The sequence below is a fragment of the Dendrobates tinctorius genome, unplaced genomic scaffold, assembly GCF_039654945.1.
Source record: "Dendrobates tinctorius isolate UK_male_01 unplaced genomic scaffold, ASM3965494v1 ptg000372l, whole genome shotgun sequence".
Taxonomy (NCBI): Eukaryota; Metazoa; Chordata; class Amphibia; order Anura; family Dendrobatidae; genus Dendrobates; species Dendrobates tinctorius.
The window spans coordinates 654,783-678,876 of NW_027362038.1; the positions used below are offsets into that span (position 1 = coordinate 654,783).

The 24,094-nt window shown below is 45.3% G+C and overlaps 1 pseudogene; it reads left to right on the top strand.

The window, feature by feature from the left end:
• Positions 1 to 270: 270 nt before the first annotated feature.
• Positions 271 to 24,094, top strand: part of LOC141075790 (uncharacterized) — a 29,215-nt pseudogene continuing 5,391 nt past the window's right edge.

The following is a 24,094-nucleotide window of genomic DNA, read 5'->3' on the forward strand; positions in this document are numbered from 1 at the left end:
TCAAGCCCAGCTTAGTAATGGAGAGGCACTTTAGCACTACAGCACTTTCTTTGAAGATGTGAGATATTATGTGATATGGATATGAATGGTATTATATGTTTTATGGAAAATTATTTTATCGCACTTTGTTATAAAATTATGAGAAATTGATGATTGTTAAATATACCTATAAAAGCACCCTTGTATGTTATACCCACTGCTGGAGAAAGGCTCAGTGTGAGCCAAAACATCGCCCTGACATGTGGCTCTGAATAAAGTCCATCTTTATTCCACAGTGCAAAATATGGAGTGCTGCCTTCATTTCTAATTTTTGTCAGTAATTGTATTATATAGAATTTTTTATGATGTTACATCGGCTCATCTTCTCACTCAGGTCTCTACAATATCGGATCCTCTCAGTGAAGATCTTCTACAAAAGAGAATTTTCCTGATTTACCCATCAAGGATGGATATGGACAGAGACAAGATGGCGGAGAGGATATTACACCTCACCCTAGAGGTCCTCTTCCGTCTCACTGGAGAGGTGAGAGATTCTGATGACGTCACATTACATCATTCTTATCTATGGGAATAACAGATGGACAGAACTGGAGAGGTGAGGACTCTGGAAATGTCTGTAGTGAGATTTATTAATGTGTCTCTCCATAACTAGGATTACACAGTGGTGAAGAAGACCTCTAGTGATCTCTGTCAGGACCCTGTGTCTGAGGGATGGGGAAGACCCCTAAGCCCAATCACGGGGTCTCCACCTCACCCACTGATCCATGAGGACATCAATGACCAGAAGATCCTAGACCTCATCTACAAGATGATTGAGCTGCTGACTGGAGAGGTGACACTGCTGGGAATGCTGGGACATTATACAGTAACACTATGAAGGGATTGGGGGGATGACGGTATCATTGTATGTGTCAGGTTCCTATAAGGTGTCAGGATGTCGCTGTCTATTTCTCCATGGAGGAGAGGGAGTATTTAGAAGGACACAGAGATCTGTACAGGAACGTCATAATGGAGGTTCCCCAGCCCCTCACATCTCCAGGTAATAGACAGGACTAAATACACACGGTCTATAATTATCTGTATGTAGAGAATGAATTCAGTCCCTGTATGTGTTTCCTCCAGATCTATCCAGTAAGAGGACAACACCAGAGAGATGTCCCCGTCCTCTTCTTCCACAGGACTGTAACCAAGAAGATCCCAGTGCTCCTCAGGATCATCAGGTAGATGGAGAGAAGGTGTCAGGAGATCTCCCCTATGATGTATAGACGGCTGTGAAGGTCTTGTGCTCAGTCTTGTTTTATCCACCAGTATTATATGTTTTATACTTGTGTAATGAGAACGGTGGAGATGGCAGGATTAGAGCTGATCATAGATGGGACTTCTCCATCTGTCGGTGACTTTTACAATATTTGTTTCAGGGTGAAGATCTGACCCATATTAATACTACAGAGACATATGTGAGGGGTGATGAGTGGTGTAAAGAGGAGATTCCCACATATGACTACCCAGGTGAGTAGTAACCACTGAATGCAGAGAAGTCACAGATTCCTCTCAGTCACCGGCTGTGGCTGCTTTATCGGTGGTGTAGTCCGGCCGTATTACCATGATCACCATTTTAGGCCTGTTTCACACATCAGTTTTTTCCCATCAGTCAAGATCCGCCAATTTTTGTAAAAAACGGATCCGCCAAAAATGGGGCGGATCCGTTTTTTACACTCATAGACTTACATTATTGGCGGATCCTGACTGACGCTTATCCGTCACACCCATTATTGTACGGATCCGCCAAGATTTTAGCGACTCCTGGGCGGATGAGACGGACCCTGCAACTTTTTTTGCAGTGACGGTCCGCTATTTTCACTCCGGGAGGCAATTTAACCCTTGACTACCATCCCGGGAGCCGCTAAAATCTCTCTCTCTCTCCTATGCCGCGAGACCATGCGAGATTACGCCGATATCTTCTCGCGGCCATCTCTGTAATGCTGCAAGATCACGCCAATATCTTCTCGCGGCCATCTGTGCAATTCGGGAGCGGGTTCCTTTAAATTCTAACCTTTCCCGGATCCGTCCATCCACCACTCCGGTGACACCCGTTGCTGTCAGTAAGCCTGCGGATCCGTTTTCCGCTATTTTTGCGGATTTAGACTGACCTTAAAAACTGATGTGCGAAACAGGCCTTACCTCTAAACCACAACATTCTCCTCCACCCAAAACTGTTCAAATGACTTTGGGCATTGAAAGCCCTTTTCTATAGAACTTGCAACCTGGTAGATCCACCTACCCCCTGGGATTAGAAGACGCTGACCGTTACCTGCCCAGATCTGTAAACTATAAAGCCAAATGACAGCGTACGTAGAATGTGCTGACAAGATAGAAAATCACTTGTAGAAAAATATTATGCTGGCCTGTAAGAGAAAGCGGAGGGTAATGATGCTGTTGGCTTCCTACATCCCTAAGATCTTATCGGATGAATCTTCTCTCCCTTCTGTGCTGCTGAATGTCTCACGGTCCCTACAAGACCAGGTCCAGTCTTTCTGGCCAAACTTCCCTTTTATGATTGACAACAGTAAATGTACAGTGAGGCCGAGTGTGAATTTCTGTACAATAACAGCAGAGTTTCCCGTTATCCTGACTTTTCAGTTTGTATTAAAACCAACTAACTTCAAACAGGATCGCGTTAAACTACATAAAAAATATTCCACCTGTGCCATGATATATCTCAAAGCTGTATGTGGTTTATGGCTGTATTCATTTATTCGTGCCTGCCGGAGATACTGTATTTTTCTGATTAAGAGACCCACTTTTTTCTCCCAAATTTGGGATGAAAATGGGGGGGTGTCTTATAATTCAATTTTATCTTACCGGCTGCGGTGGAGCAGGGTCACTGCTGAAGGCGGCAAGAGTGGCGTGTTGCTTCAAGCCGCAAGCTGGGATGAGGGGGTGCAACACTGCTGGTTTTCGGTGGTGCGGGGGCTCAGCCGACTTTGTGAAAGCCCGGGACCCCCTCACTTCTATGGTTTACATTGTGGTGGATTCCGGGAAAATGGCAGCCAGGGGCAGGATGGGCACAGATGGAGATTGTGATGAAGGAGCGGCCGCCATCTTAGATGTGGGGCCACATATCTGAGCTTGGCATCCATTTTGGTCTAAATTCAGAAAATACAGGCAGCTAAAGGCTTCTATACCCCCAGGCGCTGTGTACTTAGTGAATACAAGCAGGATTTAGTGTTCCAGTGCTAAATAGCCAGGGCATTGGTGTGATAATGAGGATAGGCCCAAAACAGAGCTTCAAAGCCCAGGTATGGAGCCGTGCCAGCAGGGGGCCAGATAAAGCCTGAGGGCTTCAATTAGAATGTGCGTGCTAGCAGACACAGGAATATGCATCCTTTGTGTGTCCCAGACACTGTGGCTCCATCCTATGAACACAAATTATGAACTCATGAACTCATCTTTAGAGTTATGGACACATGAAAATATCCGAGTGACCCTGAGGGAATCGTGCATCTGGCAGTGTGACTCCCGAGTCGATGAGAGCACTGATTCCTGAGATATAGAGATTGGCCCTCTACAGTGGCCCAATAGGGCCATGTTTGCACTCCACACGACCGGCAAAGCAAACCGCATTCACTGGTACCTCTCATGTTCTGATTCGATTATGCTGTAGAAAGTTATCCCCTTTCTTAGATATTGGAAATAAGTTCTGCAAAGAGCTAAAGGGTGGAGATTATTAGCCCACCCTCTGACACAGGGGGAGGAACCCAGCGTGTTTAAGGGCTGGCAGGCCCTGGCATTCAGTCTTTCACAAAGAAGATCCAGACGATGATGATCTAAGAAGGACCTGGGGACAGACCTGCCGAGGGGAGCAGCGGCCCATGCTTTGGGGGTCTGTCCAGCAACTAAGATTCTTGTACCTGTGGACTGCAGAGCTCCCCGGCAACCGCATGCACCCTACAATACAATCTTGTAAATTGACCTCCAGCTTAATATCTCTAAGCCTTGTACCCTATTGTTATATCTTTTCTCTGACTGCAAATTTGGTCCACTATAAATGTGTGGAAGTCCTTTTGAATTTTGAATTCTTCCTTCATACATACTTTGTTGTCAGGGATGTAACTTTTTTTTATTTTGTCTGAGGGGCAGTTCAGGGGCCCAGGTTCCTCATCTCCTGTTTTCCCATTGCTCTTGTGACATTATAGTCGTCCCAAAACTTTACCTTCCGTGGATCCCATTGTTTCCTTGACTAGACAATTGGAGGCTCTGTCCATCCAGGTTGCAGAGCTAAAAGGGGTTCAGCAACAGGCCTTGTCAGCTTCTGCGGTGCAATCAGAGGCATCAAACAGGTCATCTGGACCAAAATTGGCCCTTCCAGAGCAGTTTGCAGGAGATCGCAGTAAGTTTGTTTCTTTCCGTGAATCATGCAAACTGTATTTCCGTCAGTATCCTCTCTCTTCAGGGGTGAGGCTCAGCGTGTGAGTATAGTGGTCTCATTTGCATGGGCTTTTTCTCTACCCTCCGATTCCCCTGATTTTGAATAGGTGGACTTTTTTTTTTTCTGCACTCGGCCTTATCTATGATGATCCAGATAAACTGGCTTTGGCCGAGTTCAAGATTCATTCTCTTGTTCAGGGGAATCCGCCGGCCGAAGATTACTGTGCTGAAATTCGCCGCTGGTCCATGGATACTCAGTGGAATGACCCTGCTCTTATGATTCAGTTTTTGCAGGGAGTGTCTGAGAGGATCAAGCAGGCTTTGGTGATGTATGAGACTCCCACCTCTCTGGAGGTAGCCATGGCACTTGTAGTCCGTATTGACCGCCATTTTCATCAAAGGTCTCAGGAGACAAAATCGGTATGGGAGGGGGTAGCAACATCAATAGCAACCCCGGAGACCTCTGTAGAGCCAATGCACATCGCTGGGGCATCGCATGAGGATAAAACACCCTTTATCCCTAAAAAAGGAGGGGTCTGTTTTTTCTTCAGCAAAAAGGGACATTATATTATCGCTTATCCCATGGCACCGAAAAATGGTGCGCCGGTGGAAAAGTGGTAGGCTCAGGGGGTTTGGAGGATTCCAGACTGAGTCTCCCCGCAAGGGTAATAATCGGGGGGTCAGGAGGTTTTTATTGAAGTTTTCTTGGATAGCGGTTCTGCGGCGAATATTATTGACTAATATTTTGCCCGCACATCCGGGTTAAGAGATAACAAGCTTTCTAGTCCTTTACAGATTGTTGCCATTGATGCGTCTCCACTCTCTCAAGGGGTTTTTAAGGAGTGTGTATTGGATTTGGAACTCCGCATCGGGGTCCCCCATTCGCAGCCTTTAACATGCCTTGTGCTAAAAAAACTACCTGCACAGGTAGTTTTGGTGTTTCCTTGGTTGTCGGTTCACAATCCAGTAATTGACAGGAAGACATAGGACATAGTCCAGTGGAGCGCATTCTGCAGAGAACTGTCTAGACACGTGTATTTCAGCTATGATTCCTAGTATCCCTGAACCTTTACTGGAGTATTCTGATGTGTTCTCTGAAAAGGGGTGTCAGGAGCTGCTGCCGCCGCATCGGTCCTATGACTGCACTATAAGGTTGAAACCAGTGGCTAAGCTTCCTAAGTGCAGAATGTATAATCTGTCCGGTCCGGAGACACAAGCCATTAAGGAGTTTATTACTGAAAGTTTGATCAAGGGTCACATTAGGCCATCGTCGGCTTCAGCCGGTTTCGTCTTTGTCAAGAAGAAAGATGCTGGATTACATCCGTGTCTGGACTTTAGGGAGGTTAACCAGATCACGGTCCATAATCCGTATCCTATGCCGCTGATTCCGGATCTGTTTAATCAGGTGTCGGGTGCCTAATGGTTTACTAAACTTGACCTCGGGGTGGGGGTGCACAACCTCAAAAGAGTTTGTCAGGGGGATGAGTGGAAAACAGTTTTTAATACTCCTGAGGGTCACTTCGAAAATTTCATAATGCCTTTTGGTTTAACCAAAGCGCCGGCAGTTTACTAGCATTTTATAAATGATGTATTCGCTCACCTCTTAGGTAAATTTGTGATTATTTATTTGGATGACATACTCGTTTATTTGCTTGACCGTGATTCACACATGGAGCAAGTTAAACAAGTGTTGCAGTTGCTCAGGAAGAACAAGCTATACGCCAAGCTTGAAAAGTGTGTTTTCACCGTACAAGAATTACCATTTCTAGGATACGTCATTTCCGCCTCAGGGTTTATGATGGATCTCTCTAAGTTGCAGGCTGTGTAAAATTGGGACCGTCCCGATAACTTCAAAGCATTACAGCAGTTTTGGGTTTTTCGAATTATTACAGGAAGTTTATCAAAAACTTTTCCGTGGTTGCTAAACCTTTAACCATCATGACTAAAAAGGTACAGACTTTTTATTAACTGGTATGAGAATGCTGTGCACGCTTTTGATTGTTGGAAAATAAGGTTCACTTCGGAGCCCATCCTTGTTCAGCTGGATGTGTCCCTTCCCTTTACTGTGGAAGTGGCCGGTAATTATTGGATTTCACGATTTATAAAAACATCATTAAAATCTAGGACCAATTCTAAAGTAAACTTTGTATCGTGGGACCTAAATCTGGTTCTGACAGCCATAACGGACGCTCCTTTTGAACCCATGGAATCGGCATCCATGAAGGTTCTTTTGCTTAAAACAGGTCTGCTGGTAGCATTAACATCAGCCAGAATTGTCAGTGATATTCAGGCTCTTTCTATAGCCCCACCATTCACCCAAATCCTAGATGATAGGGTTATCTTTAAGCCCGATCCAGCCTAAATTTACAAAGTAGTGTCGCGATTCCATGCTACAAGAAGTTGACCTCCCTTCTTTTATTCTAATCCAAAGAACTAGAAGGATAAAAAAATGCATACTTTGGATGATAGGAGATGTGTAACTGGATTCCTGTCCACTTTGAAACACTGGAGAAAGGATAGGTCTTGGTTCGTATCCCTCCAGAGTTTTAGGAAAGGGTGTAGAGCCTCAAAACCCACAATTGCTAGGTGGGTCACAGAGGCCATTTCTCTAGCCTACTTAGCAAGTGGCAAGATGGCCCCGTAACGTCTCAAGGATCATTCTGCTCGCATTCTACTCGAGCCGTGGCATCCTCCTGAGTAGAGTTGAGTGAAACGGGTCGGTCAAATTCATAAGTCACCGACTTTCGCTGAAGTCGAGTTTCATGAAACGAAACCCGACCATAGCGTGAGGTCGGCCACGAGGTCGGTGACCAAAGCGCCAAAGTCGCGTTTCAAAAGATGCTTCCAGCGCCCTTTTTCAGCCAATGATGGAGGACGCACACTGTGGGCAATGCGATGACATGGGCATCGGTCACCACCATCTTTGAGAAGGGCATGCAAGTGATTGGCTGGCTTTGTGTGGCATCACAGGGGCTATAAAAGGGCGTGAACGCCGACCGCCATCTTACTTATGCTGATCTTAGCATAGGGAGAGCTGCTGCTGCTGATGATTCTGTAGGGAGAGCATTAGGCAGGGAAGAAGAACCAAAAAACTGCTTCTGCTGTTAGCGATTTCCACTTACAACACAACACTTTGTGTGCAGTGACGGGGAGGCTCTATTTTTGTGCATCAGCTCTGTTGGTTATTAGGCTGCCTTATAAGGCTCCCTGATAGCTGCATTGCTGTTTGCACACTGCTGTGCAAACTGCTTTTTTAAAAGCAAAAATACTTTTCTTCCTCTTTTCTGCACAGTTACCAAGCGTTCATTTTTCCACCTTTTGTGTGTGCACTGTGCAGCAGTCCTGCTTATTAGGCTGCCTGCATCCATGCTTGGACTGAGAGCATCATTGTCAGCGTCCTCAAATCTCTAGTGAGATCCAAAATCTCACTAATCCTATAGACACCCTCCACCTTGTCATACACCATCCAATTTCAGCCTGTTACATTGAGGTGTAATCTCTCCTGGGCCAGAGACAATAGTTCTGCGTCCTCAAATCTATAGTGAGATTCAAATTCTCACCAATCCTATAGACACCCTCCACCTTGTCATACACCATCCAATTTCAGCCTGTTACATTGAGGTGTAATCTCTACTGGGCCAGAGACAATAGTTCTGCGTCCTCAAATCTATAGTGAGATTCAAATTCTCACCAATCCTATAGACACCCTACACCTTGTCATACAGCATCCAATTTCAGTCTGTTACTTTGAGGTGTAATCAATCTCTCCTGGGCCAGAGACAATAGTTCTGCGTCCTCAAATCTATAGTGAGATTCAAATTCTCACCAATCCTATAGACACCCTCCACCTTGTCATACACCATCCAATTTAAGCTTGTTATATTGAGGTGTAATCTCTACTGGGCCTGAGACAATAGTTCAGCGTCCTCAAATCTCTAGTGAGATTCAAAGTCTCACTAATAGTAGATACAACTTCTACCTTGTTTTACCGTACCATATAGCTGGTGGTATTTTGGGTACATTTTCACAAAAATGAGCAAGTATGGTGTAAGACGTCATGGAAGTGGGCGGGGGTTGCCAGCTGGTCCCGATGGTGGTGGTGGTGTTGCATCTGTTGGTAGTGGCAAAAGCACAATAGCACCTAAGGCAGGAGGTGTTGAGCCTGCATCATCATCTGGCTCCACAAGGCCTCGAAGGCTCTCTTTTCTGGGAGTAGGTAAACCACTTTTAAAGTCGGAGCTTCAGGAACAAGTTTTGGCTTACATTGCTGACACAGCCTCCAGCTCTCTCGCCTCCTCTTCTGAAGTTTCAAAAAATAAAAGCACTGAGTCGTCATTGGAGGCTCCTGGTCAGGAACAACACCTTTCCTTGTGTCCTTCACCCCTACCAAAAGTGAAGGATGCGGCAGGCCACACTACCGATTACTCCATGGAGCTCTTTTCACATAGTACCATGCCTGTGGTAGCAAGTCAAATCGTGAATTCCCCAGTCCAAGATGAATCTGACATGGAGTGCACTGATGCACAGCCACTGCTAGATTTTTCTGCTGGTACATTCACTCAGAGCACTACATTGTCCTCGTAGTGTACTGAGGCAGAATCAGACCCTGATGAAACTCAGGTTCCCCTTCCCACATACTGTACCACCTTACACGGTGACACAGAGGAAGTTGCACATGAAATTGAAGAGGAGGTGATGGATGACCCAGTTGTTGACCCAGATTGGCATCCAATGGGGGAAGAGGGTGCCACTGCCAATAGCTCAGAAGAGGAGGAGGAGGATCCGCAGCAGGCAACGACATCGCAACAGCTGTTATCTGGGCAGGACCGTAGCAGTCCAAAAACGTGTTACAAAAACCAAAAGAGTTGCAGGACAGCTTGGCCACACGGTCAAATTAGCACAGCGTGCAAGGTCTCAAAATGTCTTCCATAGTAGGAAGAGTGCAGTGTGGCACTTTTTTGAACAAAATCCTAATGATCAGGCAAAGGTTATCTGTAAGAAGTGCACAAAGACCTTTAGCCGAGGGAAAAATCTGAGAAATTTGAATACCAGTTGCATGCTTAGACACTTAACCACCATGCACTTGCAAGCGTGGACACAACACCAAACCTCACATACCACAAGTGCAACTGCTCCGAATGAAGGTAGTCAGCAACGCTACATCGCTTCCCCCATTGTAAGCCCACCGGTTAGCACACCACCAGCAGCAAATGTCGAGGTGTCGTCTCAAGGGCAAAGCAGTCATGGAATCACAATGTTATTGCTACGAAAGACTGAATCTAGGCCATCAGCAACACCACCATCACCATCACCAACCCTCTCTGTCCGCCATGTCCACCTCTAGTTCCACCATATGCAGCTCTCAAGTCCAGCTCACCCTACCAGAGACTCTGAGTAGGACAAGAAAGTACTCATCCTCTCATCCGCGTACACTGGCTTTGAACGCCCACATTGCCAAACTAATCTCGTTAGGGATGATGCCCTACCGGTTGGTTGAGAGCAAAGCTTTCCGCGAGCTCATGGCCTATGCAGTACCACACTATGACCTACCCAGTCGGCACTTCTTTTCGCGAAAAGCCATCCCAGCCCTCCACGTGTATGTGAAAGACCGGATTGTCCATGCACTCAAGCAATCAGTGAGTGGAAAGGTGCACCTCACAACAGATACATGGTCCAGTAGGCATGGCCAGGGCCGTTACATATCCATCACTGCGCACTGGGTTAATGTGGTGGATGCAGGCTCCACAGGGGACAGCGGTGGTGGGACGGTGCTGCCTGGCCCACGGTATAGGAAACAGTTGGCTGTAGGCGTTCGATCCTCCTCCTCCTCCTTCAGAAGCGAAAGCTGGTCCACAGAGCACAGTCGCACGAGCACTCCATCCGCAGCTGCCAGTGTTGCACATGAGGTGGCCCACTATCGAACAGCTAGTGGTAAGCGTCAGCAGGCTGTGTTGAAGATGATGTGTTTGGGCGACAACAGACACACTGCAGAGGTACTGGCCGACTACTTGCAGCGACAAACTGAGTCATGGCTGGGCAGTCTACATCTTGAGGCAGGCAAGGTAGTTAGTGATAACGGCCGGAATGTTGTGGCAGCCATAGCCCCTTCAAAACTCAGACACATACCTTGCCTGGCTCACACCTTGAACCTGGTGGTGCAGTGCTTCCTCAATAATTATCCGGAGTTAACACCCCTGCTCCATAAGGTGCGAAGACTGTGCTCGCACATCCGCCGGTCACCCGTACACTCCAGTCGTATGCAGAAGCTGCAGCGATTGCTCCACCTTCCCAAGCACCGCCTAATTATCGATGTTGCAACAAGGTGGAACTCCACCCTGCACATGGTTCAGAGGCTGTGCGAACAGAGGCAGGCTGTAATTCATTTGTGGGAGCATACACGGGCAGGCAGTTTGCAGGCAGACATGGAGTTGTCTGGTGTGCAGTGGTCAAAGCTGAAAGACCTCTGTAAAGTCCTTCAGTGTTTTGAGGAATGCACACAGCTGGTAAGCGGAAACGACGCCATCATAAGCATGAGCATCCCACTTATGTGTCTGCTCATGCAAACTTTGACGCACATTAAGGTGCAGGCGTCTGCAGCCGAGGAGGAAGAGGAGGAGCGAAGCCTTGATGACAGTCAGACATTTTCTGGTCAGGGAAGTCTCGTGGACGAGGTGGAGGAAGAGGAGGATGATGGGGATGATTATTTTGGGGAGGATGCTTCTCAGAGGGCAAGAAAAACTGTTGGCGTGGCAAGGTCAGGTACAGGGTTTGTGCGTGACTGGAGGGATGTGGATTTGCCAGAAAGTGCTCCTCCACCCAGCACTCGCAGTGCATCATTGACACCTGGAACATTGGCCCACATGTCTGATTATGCCTTGCAGATCCTAAAAAGGGACCCCCGCATTGCCAAAATGATGAACGATGACGACTACTGATTGGCCAGCATCCTGGATCCACGCTATAAAGGCAAATTCCAAAACCTCATGCCACAGGAGAACCTAGAGCTAATATTGGCTAGCAAACAAGCAACTCTGGTAAACCGTTTGTTTGAGGCATTCCCAGCACACAGCGGCAGTGATGTTTTTCCAACAAGCCGTAGGGGGCAACATGGAAGAGGTGTTTGTGGTGCATACATCCGAAGTGGCATTGGACACAGGAGTTTCATGACTATGTTGTGGACTGATTTTTCAAGTACTGCTCACACGATTGGTAATACTGCATCGAGTGAAAGTGACAGGAGACAGCAGTTGTCATCTATGGTTACAAACTACTTCTCCTCCCATATCGATGTTCTCCCTCACCGGTCTTACCCCTTTGACTATTGGGCCAGTAAACTTGACACCTGTCCTGAATTGGCGCAATATGCCTTACAGGCGCTCGCTTGCCCTGCTGCTAGTGTGTTATCTGAATGAGTCTTCAGTGCTGCTGGATCAATCCTGACAGAAAAAAGGACCCATCTGTCAACCCAAAATGTTGATGATCTAACCTTCATTAAAATGAACCATGCATGGGTTTCAAAGGATTTTGTCCCACCCTCCCCTGCTGACACGTAGGTTGACAGAAAAATGGCTTGCTTTTGTCCTCCACTTCCGCAGACTTCTACAATTACTCCATTTGCAGCTGCTGAATGTCCAACATCAACATATGCCAATTTTTCCACCTCCCTAACTGGGCTGCCTCCCCCCACAGGGCCGGGGTCACCACATGGCACACGCACCCGTGCGAGAGCCATTGCCCTGGACAGGTGGGTGGGCACACTCTTTGGCACTAACACAAGGTCCCACATAGTAGAATCAAGTGTCTCTGACGGTGGGGGGATGTCATCGCCAATGAGTGGGCCCCCCCTACTTGCTCAGGATCACAGCAATTGCAAAGTTGAAATACCTCTCCCTGCTCCACCGCCGTGACGTCTTCCACGTTTCCTGACAGTGAAATTCTGGTCAGAGAGCGCGATGACATCACGTCTGTACGCCTTCTGCCTAAACATGAATTGTGGCATGTGTTAAGGGGGTTTCACACATAGCAAGATCGCTAGCGATATCGCTCGAGCGTCACCGATATTGTGACGCAACAGCGATATCGCTAGCGATCTCGTTAAGTGTGAAAGGTAGCGGCGACCGGACCCCCCGCTGCCTATCGCTGATCGAGCTAGAATGAGCAGGTCCATTTTTCCATCGTTGGCGTCCCGCTGGCCAGCACTCATCACTGTGTTTGAAGCTTAAAAACGACGAGCGACGTCGTTAGCGATGCAGAGCTCAGCGATACAGGTCTGAATCGGTTACAATTAAGTTGTGTGAAAGGTACTCAACGACCAACGTGGTCGTTATGCAGATCGCTGATCTGTCTTGCATCGTTGATGAGATTGGACTGTTTGAAAGCTATCTAGCGATCATGTAACGATGCACCAGCGATCTTTGCCAGGTCGGATCGCTATCGTTATCGCTGGTGCGTCGCTATGTGTGAATGGGCCTTTAAAGGAGCCCATTGACACTCTTTGGCCCTGGGCCCACGAAAATCTGGAGCCAGCACTACCCCCCCACAACTTTAGCCAAATAACCCCCAGTTTTCAATGCCTAACTATTATTATAAAGTAAATTAAGGTTGACAAGCTTAAGGAATAAGAATTGATGTTTTTGGCATTAAAATGGGCACTGTAGGTGTGTTTCCTGTCCTCCACTCACTGCCGACTTTTCTTCCCCATTGACTTGCATTGGGTTTCGTGTTTCAGTCGGCCTTCGACTTTTCACGATAATCGGCCGATTTCGTTTGACCCGACTTTTGAGAAAGTCAGGTTTCATGAAACCCGACTCGACCCGATAAAAGGCAAAGTCGCTCATCTATACTCCTGAGCAGAGAGGTCATACGACTCGTTAGACGACATCTGTAGGGCAGCAACCTGGTCCTATCCTTCTACCTTCTATATGCACTTTAGATAGGATATGGGTGATTCCTCCAACCTCACCATTGGGCAGGGGTGCTCCAGGTGGCAGTCCCACCTTAGATTATTATATTTCTCTGTGAATCTTTCATTGTGCTGTCATGGGTGATTGATAAAGTCTTAGTTACTTACCAGTAACGTGATTTTTTGGAACCCATGAAAGCACCCTTATATTCCCTGCCATTACATGTGGGTGAGCACTGCTTTCGCTAGCGTTGTGTTTCCACACCTTTAGTTTATTAGTTGGTAACATAGTTATTAAGGTTGAAGGAATACTTTAAGTCCATCTAGTTCGACCCATATCGTAACCTAATATGCCCTAACATGTTGATCCAGAGGAAGGCAAAGAAAAACCCATGTGGCAAACAGTAAGCTTCATTTTGGGGAAGAAAATTCCTTTTCGACTCCACATATGGCAATCAGACTAGTTCCCTGGACCAGCGCAATATCAAGAAAACTAATGTATATAAACTGTAACATTATACTTTTCGAGAAAGGCATCCAGTCCCCTCTTAAATTTTAGAAGGGAATCACTCATTACAACACCATACGGCAGAGAGTTCCATAGTCTCACTCCTCTTACAGTAAAGAATCCGCGTCTGTGATTATGCTTAAACCTTCTTTCCCTCAGATGTAGAGGATGCCCCTTTCTCCCCGTCTCAGGTCTATGAGTAAAAAGGTCATTAGAAAGGTCTTTGTACTGCCCCCTCATATATTTATACATTGTAATAAGGTCACCCGTTAGCCTTCGTTTTTCCAAACTATATAACCCCAAGTGTAATAACCAGTCTTGGTTTTGTAGACCCCCCAGTGCTCTAATAACCTTGGTCGCTCTTTGCACCTGCTCCAGTTCAGCTATGTCTTTCTTATACACCGGAGACCAGAACTGTACACAGTATTCCAAGTGTGGCCGCACTAGCAACTTATATAGAGGTAAAATTATGTTCTCCTCATTAGCATCTATGCCTCTTTTACTTGATCCCATGGTGTTAGTTGTTTTATGATGTTTTTATTAATAACCATTGGAGGTCTTCTCATGCTGTGTAATCCAACTTATGCGAGGGAGAGGTGCCACCTCTTTAGCCTGTAGGTTTCATATGCATGGTGGGCAGATCCCCTCTCTCATGGTGCTGTCATGGGTTTAGAAAAATCCTGTTACCCGTAAGTAACTAATTCTTTTGAGTCCCCACTCATGGAACAAGGACCTGAGTGGGGACTTATTTTTTTTTTGCGAGATGAGTACCAGATTTTATTGGTGTTATTTTCACCTACATAAGATTGTTTAGTGGCTGTTTATTCCAATATTTGGGAGGCAGAATGAGCAAACATTTGAACACCAGGCTCCACTGGTTCATCCTATGAGGTTTTCTATTAGACTGTGAACTGTCATTGTCCTGGTGAATAATTGAATCGTTTTACATAACTTGCCATTTTTACTGACAGTTTAAGTAGAAATGTTGGTAAAATGTGAAATTGAAGAATTTTTTATTCCTAAATAATTGGTTTTATTCTTGGCAGATGACTGTAACAGGAGATCAGAGGGACAGCTGACATCTTCAATTTTAAAATCAGACTATCTTGAGATCCCACAGGATACAATTGAAATTAATGCCATTACTCCAGATATACCATCATCTCTTCGCAGCAACGATCTGTCATCTGATCCTTTGAAACAGGTCCTGTCTTCTGCTTCATTACTGACTACTAAGGAACATCAATGTCACAAGCTTAGCATTAAAAAACTAATTGCTCCAAAAGCAAAGAAGCCATTTTCACGTTCAGAATATGGAAATAGTTTTCCCCTCAAAAAGTCTTCTCTTAAACATCAAAAAACTCACACAAAGGAGAATAGATTTTCTTGTTCCAAGTGTGGGAAATGTTTTAATCAGAAAGCGCATCTTGATAGCCACCAGAGAACTCATACAGGGGAGAAGCCTTTTTCATGTTTAGAATGTGGGAAATGTTTTTACCGGAAATCAGATTTGGTCAGGCACTGGGGAACTCACACAGGGGAGAAGCCTTTTTCATGTTCAGAATGTGGGAAATGTTTTAACCTGAAAACGCATCTTGATAGGCACCAGAGAATCCACACAGGGGAGAAGCCTTTTTCATGTTCAGAATGTGGAAAATGTTTTAATCAGAAAGCGCATCTTGATAGGCACCAGAGAACCCACACAGGGGAGAAGCCTTTTTCATGTTCAGAATGTGGAAAATGTTTTAATCAGAAAGAGCTTCTTGGTAGACACCAGAGAACTCACACACCGGAGAAGTCTTTTTCGTGTTCAGAATGTGGGAAATGTTTTAACCGGAAAATGCAACTTGTTAGCCACCAGAGAACCCACACAGGGGAGAAGCCTTTTTCATATTAAGAATGTGGGAAATGTTTTTATCAGAAAGCGCATCTTGATAACCACCAGAGTACTCATACAGGGGAGAAGCTTTATTCATGTTCAGAATGTGGGAAATGTTTTTATCAGAAAGCGCATCTTGATAACCACCAGAAAATTCACACGGGGAGAAGCCATTTCCATGTTCAGAATGTGGGAAATGTTTTAACCAGAAAGCAGAACTTGTTGCACATGAGAGAATTCACACAGCAATGAAGCCATATTCATGTTCAGAATGTGGGAAACATTTTATCCAGAAATATGTTGTTGTACACCAGAGAACTCACACAGGGGAGAAGTCTTTTTCCTGTTCAGAATATGGGAAATGTTTTACTCAGAATTCACATCTTGTTGCACATGAGAATTTACACAGCAATGAAGCCATATTCATGTTCAGAATGTGGGAAATGTTTTAGAGATAAATCATATTTTGTTACTTACCAGAGAATTCACACAGGGGAGAAGCCATATTCATGTTCAGAATGTGGGAAATGTTTTTATTAGAACGCGCATCTTGATAACCACCAGAAAATTCACACGGGGGGAGAAGCCATTTCCATGTTCAGAATGTGGGAAATGTTTTAACCAGAAAACAGAACTTGTTAGGCACCAAAGAATCCACACGGGGAGAAGCCTTTTTCCTCTTCAGAATGTGGAAAATGCTTTTTGAAGAAATCCTTTCTTCTTAGTCACCAGAGCAGTCACACAGGGTAGCAGCCTTTTTTTATTGAATGGCTCATCTTCCCGCCCCAGAGCCATTACTGCCTCACCTCAACATAGAAAAAGAAGCAGTCTTATCCCTCATGACACCTGACAGCTCAAGCCTGTAAGTCCTGCACCATCTTCTCCTCTCTTACTGTCGGCCTTAAAAGAAAAAAGCTCAACTAATCTCCCTGTACTCTCACCGAAAACCAGACACTGAGCAGTGCTTGCTTCACAGTGAAATGTACCGCCCCCCGCCCTAGCCACAGTAGATTCTGATATTGAGAAGGCCATAATTGACTTGCAACATCATATTGTGTATTTCCCTACTACTCAAGACATTGAACAATATATACAGAGGCTGGAGACCACATACAAAATGAAAATACGTTTCCTCACTTCTAGAATAGTCACAGCTTACTGACAAGATACAGAGATTACAGGATGATGTCATACAAGTTTTGAGCCATCAAAATGCTCATAAACAATCACTGGATCTTCACAAAATAAACAGTCTGTTTAATATGGTTGACTACCAAGAACCAGGGCTGTAGAGTCTGAGTCGGTGCTCATTTTGGTGGAGTCGGAGTAGGTATAGAATGGACCGACTCCGACTCCTAAAATATATAATAAATTGGGTACAGTAGTTCAATGCAGAATGTGCTGAATATTTTTTCATAGGAATTTGGAAAAGTTATGAAATGTCCTATAAATGGCTGTTCTATTCCTGATCTAAGGCTACATTCACACACAGCGTTTTGGCTGCGTTTTTTGAGGATTCGTTTGTCAGCTGCAAAAGCAGATCAGCTTTTTAAAAAACCGCATCACCTGAAAGGTTTTTGAGCTCATAGATAATGTTTTCAATAGAGCAGATTTCTAATCTGCTTTTGCTATCTATCCATCCATTTATCCATATCTGTCTATCCATATCTCATCTGTACCAAAATGAATGAAGGCTGGGTAGCACACAGACTAACACTCCTTTTTTTAGCACTAGTCAGGTACACCTCATAGCTGCCCAAAAGGATGCCCAGGACAGGCATTGCTCGCTCGTCTTCAGTAACACATCAACATCAATTGATAGTTGGAATAAATAGACAGCATTCACCACATCTGCAAGCTTTATTTTCAAGTGTAGGGGTGTGCACTATGAGGTTCTGCAGCAGCTGAGGTGTGCAGTATGAGGTTCTGCGGAACAGTATGAGGTTCTGCCCCCCTAGGTTTGATCCTGGCTACGCCCATGGTGTGAATGTAGCCTGAGGATCTAGCTTTGTCTTAGCTGAGATACGTCAGTGCTGCACTCCAGCACCAGTGAAGCTCCTCCTCTACAGACAAGGGTGCAAAGTAAACACTCAGAAAGAAGGAAGGCCTGCACTCATCTCAGAAGAATTGCTAGAGTACAGAGGATAACAAGATTAAGGTAATTACTTCTTAAAGCATATTTCACCCTAGCATGCGTATTGGGGGTGTGATAAAACACTCCGGGATCGCCTTTGCTGGGGTCAAAGGCCACGTGGGTTTAGCATGAAACTCAGGTGCACAGCCGGGATCCAGACATAACTGACACTGGAATGAATATCAGGAGAAAACATAGAGCAAGCAATATAAAAAATTATATTCAATTTTATTCAAGTAAAGTACTACAAAAGACATGTATCTATAGAATTGTGCAATTGTGGACAAAAACAGATAGTATCCGCATACAGTATCCCAGACCTCCAAATAGGTGGAAAAATTCCCGGACCATGTCCCAAGGAAGTACAAAAAATTCCCACAATAAGAAATTGTGGCCCCCAAGCACAGTGGCCTAAGCTAGACATTAGTAAGGGGCATCATTATAATAGAACAGGCCGCAATGAGTAAGCGGCAAAAAACAATGGGGAAGAAAAAGACCCCCAAGGGGCACTTACCAGGAATGGAGGAGAGGGAAAGGGCTGTACCACCCCCGACGCGCGTTTCGCGGCGTCTCAGGCCGCTTTCTCAAGAGGGATATGGTAAAAGGTCCATTTAGGACCTTAATATAGCCCCTGACCTCAGTCATGTGACCAAAACTGGCAAATAGAAAGAGCGCAACCAGCGCATGCGCCTGCAGTGATGCAAAGTCCAGAATAGGACCTTAGAATAGCCCCTGACCTCAGTCATGTGATCCTCAACAGGCCAATAGTAAGGGCACAATCGGCGCATGCGCCCCAGTCACCGCAAGTCCCGCAGAGCGCCACAAGCATCATGCACCGGCGCACACAGACCCAGAGAAAATCCCCGGGGATGTGTGCACCGCACATAGAGATGCCGAGCGCAGAGCGGGACCACAGAGAACTGGAGGCGATGCGCACGGCCAGATACCATAAGGCCAAAGCACAAATTGAGAAGTTCAATGGGGCAAAACAATAATATAAGAGCTTGCATGGAAAAATGTATATATATATATATGTCTACACGGATCCTATTATTCCAGCCACCAATTATAGATAGCCCATTATGAGATCCATCTCTAACTATACATATATTGCAATATAAAACGCCACATAAATATGTATATCAAAATACAACCAGATAACATGTACACGATATAAGTATAATATACATGCAATAAATTACATAGTATAGTGTATTGAAATACAGAAACATATCGCAAATAAAGGTAAATATACATTAAACATTATCAAAAAAAAAAAAAAAAGGGGCATCCAATATTGCAATGTCAGCACTGCAGGCTCTTGAAGGTGAAAGTCCAGTATATAAACGGTCACATCACAGATCCACGGACAAGGGAGATAATATGTGCAGAAAAGTAAGTCTATATGAAAAAAAGAAGAAATTATGTTAAAAACAAAAAATTAAAAACAAAATTAAAACAAAAAGACAGCCACAAAAAACCATAAGAAGATATGGAATGTGTAGACAAACAAAAAAGGAGGAAAAAGGAATAAAACTACCGCAATAATGGGACAAGACAATTGCCAATACTATATGGACAAATAGTGGAGGGAGGCAGCAAGAGAAATATAATATATTGCCAATATTATAAAAAAGAGGCAAAACTAAGATGTTCATTAAGTCCCTTTGGGGTCATGGTATCCAGTTCCACAATCCACCTTGCTTCCATTTGTGCAAGTATTCTCTTGTTGTCACCACCCCTAATGCCCATGTGCAATACATCAATCCCCCTCACCTTCAACATACCAGCATCGCTGTTATGATATAATCGAAAGTGTCGGGGGATAGTTTTTAAGTCAGCCGGATCAGACGCCGAGTTAGCCGCGCCAATGTCCCGCACATGCTCCCGAACTCGTATCCTCAATTCCCTAGTCGTCAAACCAACATAAATTTTCGGACACGGACATGTGGCATAATATATCACGTTAGATGTGCCACATGAAATCCGATTTTTGATTTTAAACTGTCTGATACCACTAGAGGAGGAAAAGGTAGAGCAGCGCAGGACATTGGCGCAGGAAATACAATGTCCACAAGAGAAAGATCCAGTGGTCGGACCACTAGAGCCGAAAAAATTCTTTAGGGTGGGAACATAATGACTCCGCACCAGAATGTCATTGAGATTTTTAGATCGGCGAGGTGTCATAGAAGGAAAATTCCCCAGAGCAGCCCCCAGGGAAGGATCCGTCTCTAAGATGGACCAATGTTTGCACAAAATATTGCGCATGTTTTGCCACTCATGGTTATATGTTGAGATAAATCTAACGGGCCCATCACCAACACTGCCTCCACCCTTCTGAGCTGAATGTAAAAGACTACTGCGTGTGGTATATCTAGCCCTATTATAGCCGGCTTTAATACATCTCCGGCTATATCCTCTATTGAGAAAACGATTCGTCAGATCACTGGCTTGTTTCTCAAATCGGTCATCGGTGGAACAGATGCGTCGCATACGGAGAAACTGTCCGACCGGGATGGCTCTCACCGTGGCATAATCATGGGCTGACGTGGCGTGTAACAGAGAATTCACAGAAGTGGGCTTCCTGAATACGTCCGTCTGGATGCGCCGGCCAGCATCGACCTCCAGACGGACGTCCAGGAAGTCCAAACACGCCTCATCACATGAATATGTAAGATGAATATTTTTGGTGTTATCATTTAATGTCCTCATGAAATCCCCGAGCTGGTCGACTGTTCCGTCCCACAAAAACAGTACATCATCTATATAGCGGTACCAGCACAGCACACGGGACGCGCCCCGTGGGCCCCCGTCGCCAAACACCTCCCTCTCCCAGGCGCCAAGGAAGAGATTGGCGTACGAAGGCGCACAAGCCGCGCCCATGGCCGTGCCCCGCTTCTGCAAATAAAACTGATCCTTGAAAACAAAGAAATTGTGGGTAAGGATGAAGTCGACCAGCTCGAGGATTAGCCCACACAGAGGGCCATCCAGGTCGGAGGTCCCCAAAAACCAGCGAACCGCATCTAATCCCACCGCATGGTCGATGCAAGTATAGAGGCTTTCCACGTCAGCAGTCACTAGAAGAGTGGATGGTTCCAAAAGGACGCCGTCAACCCGTGCCAGGACGTCCGTCGTATCTCTGATATAGGATGGCAGTGATTCAACAAGTGATTTCAAATAAAAGTCAATAAATTGACATATAGGTTCACACATGCCACCAATACCCGACACGATAGGGCGCCCTGGGGGGTTGAGGGCGTCCTTGTGGACTTTGGGCAAAAGATAAAATGTGGGGTTCCTGGGAGACCTGACAGTCAAACCATCAAAAACCCGCTTGGTTATGATACCACTCCTAAATGCCCGATCAAGAATAACCTGAAGTTCATGTGAGAAGGTGGCCCTAGGGTCGAATGAAAGTTTCAAATAAGTATCCGCATCTCTCAGTTGACGGAAAGCCTCCCGCTCGTATTTCTGGTTCGGCCAGACCACTATATTCCCCCCCTTGTCAGCCGGTTTGAATACTACATCACCCAAAGACTGTAATTGGGAAATTGCCTCACGTTGCTTATAAGTGAGATTATCAAATCTCCGTCTCGATGATAACTTCTTAAAATCATCACTAACCAGCTTCGTAAAAATCTCAACAGAAGGACAAATAGACAAGGGGGGGAACTTAGTGGACTTGGGCCGAACCAGAGGGGGAAACTTACTTGTACAAGGGCCGCCCTGTTCCGAGAGCAAATCCTCCAAATCGGAAAGCGCCGCCCTTTCCACATCACTCAGAGCCTCAAGAGTATGACTTCGGGCATGGAGTTTTTTCAAAATAAGTTTTCTTGAAAAGAGTTGGAGGTCTTTCAAGGCTGTAAAATAATCAAACGAGTTGGTGGGTGAGAAGGTCGACCAGCTCGGGGATTTCATGAGGACATTAAATGATAACACCAAAAATATTCATCTTACATATTCATGTGATGAGGCGTGTTTGGACTTCCTGGACGTCCGTCTGGAGGTCGATGCTGGCCGGCGCATCCAGACGGACGTATTCAGGAAGCCCACTTCTGTGAATTCTCTGTTACACGCCACGTCAGCCCATGATTATGCCACGGTGAGAGCCATCCCGGTCGGACAGTTTCTCCGTATGCGACGCATCTGTTCCACCGATGACCGATTTGAGAAACAAGCCAGTGATCTGACGAATCGTTTTCTCAATAGAGGATATAGCCGGAGATGTATTAAAGCCGGCTATAATAGGGCTAGATATACCACACGCAGTAGTCTTTTACATTCAGCTCAGAAGGGTGGAGGCAGTGTTGGTGATGGGCCCGTTAGATTTATCTCAACATATAACCATGAGTGGCAAAACATGCGCAATATTTTGCGCAAACATTGGTCCATCTTAGAGACGGATCCTTCCCTGGGGGCTGCTCTGGGGAATTTTCCTTCTATGACACCTCGCCGATCTAAAAATCTCAATGACATTCTGGTGCGGAGTCATTATGTTCCCACCCTAAAGAATTTTTTCGGCTCTAGTGGTCCGACCACTGGATCTTTCTCTTGTGGACATTGTATTTCCTGCGCCAATGTCCTGCGCTGCTCTACCTTTTCCTCCTCTAGTGGTATCAGACAGTTTAAAATCAAAAATCGGATTTCATGTGGCACATCTAACGTGATATATTATGCCACATGTCCGTGTCCGAAAATTTATGTTGGTTTGACGACTAGGGAATTGAGGATACGAGTTCGGGAGCATGTGCGGGACATTGGCGCGGCTAACTCGGCGTCTGATCCGGCTGACTTAAAAACTATCCCCCGACACTTTCGATTATATCATAACAGCGATGCTGGTATGTTGAAGGTGAGGGGGATTGATGTATTGCACATGGGCATTAGGGGTGGTGACAACAAGAGAATACTTGCACAAATGGAAGCAAGGTGGATTGTGGAACTGGATACCATGACCCCAAAGGGACTTAATGAACATCTTAGTTTTGCCTCTTTTTTATAATATTGGCAATATATTATATTTCTCTTGCTGCCTCCCTACACTATTTGTCCATATAGTATTGGCAATTGTCTTGTCCCATTATTGCGGTAGTTTTATTCCTTTTTCCTCCTTTTTTGTTTGTCTACACATTCCATATCTTCTTATGGTTTTTTGTGGCTGTCTTTTTGTTTTAATTTTGTTTTTAATTTTTTGTTTTTAACATAATTTCTTCTTTTTTTCATATAGACTTACTTTTCTGCACATATTATCTCCCTTGTCCGTGGATCTGTGATGTGACCGTTTATATACTGGACTTTCACCTTCAAGAGCCTGCAGTGCTGACATTGCAATATTGGATGCCCCTTTTTTTTTTTTTTTTGATAATGTTTAATGTATATTTACCTTTATTTGCGATATGTTTCTGTATTTCAATACACTATACTATGTAATTTATTGCATGTATATTATACTTATATCGTGTACATGTTATCTGGTTGTATTTTGATATACATATTTATGTGGCGTTTTATATTGCAATATATGTATAGTTAGAGATGGATCTCATAATGGGCTATCTATAATTGGTGGCTGGAATAATAGGATCCGTGTAGACATATATATATATATACATTTTTCCATGCAAGCTCTTATATTATTGTTTTGCCCCATTGAACTTCTCATTTTGTGCTTTGGCCTTATGGTATCTGGCCGTGCGCATCGCCTCCAGTTCTCTGTGGTCCCGCTCTGCGCTCGGCATCTCTATGTGCGGTGCACACATCCCCGGGGATTTTCTCTGGGTCTGTGTGCGCCGGTGCATGATGCTTGTGGCGCTCTGCGGGACTTGCGGTGACTGGGGCGCATGCGCCGATTGTGCCCTTACTATTGGCCTGTTGAGGATCACATGACTGAGGTCAGGGGCTATTCTAAGGTCCTATTCTGGACTTTGCATCACTGCAGGCGCATGCGCTGGTTGCGCTCTATTTGCCAGTTTTGGTCACATGACTGAGGTCAGGGGCTATATTAAGGTCCTAAATGGACCTTTTACCATATCCCTCTTGAGAAAGCGGCCTGAGACGCCGCGAAACGCGCGTCGGGGGTGGTACAGCCCTTTCCCTCTCCTCCATTCCTGGTAAGTGCCCCTTGGGGGTCTTTTTCTTCCCCATTGTTTTTTGCCGCTTACTCATTGCGGCCTGTTCTATTATAATGATGCCCCTTACTAATGTCTAGCTTAGGCCACTGTGCTTGGGGGCCACAATTTCTTA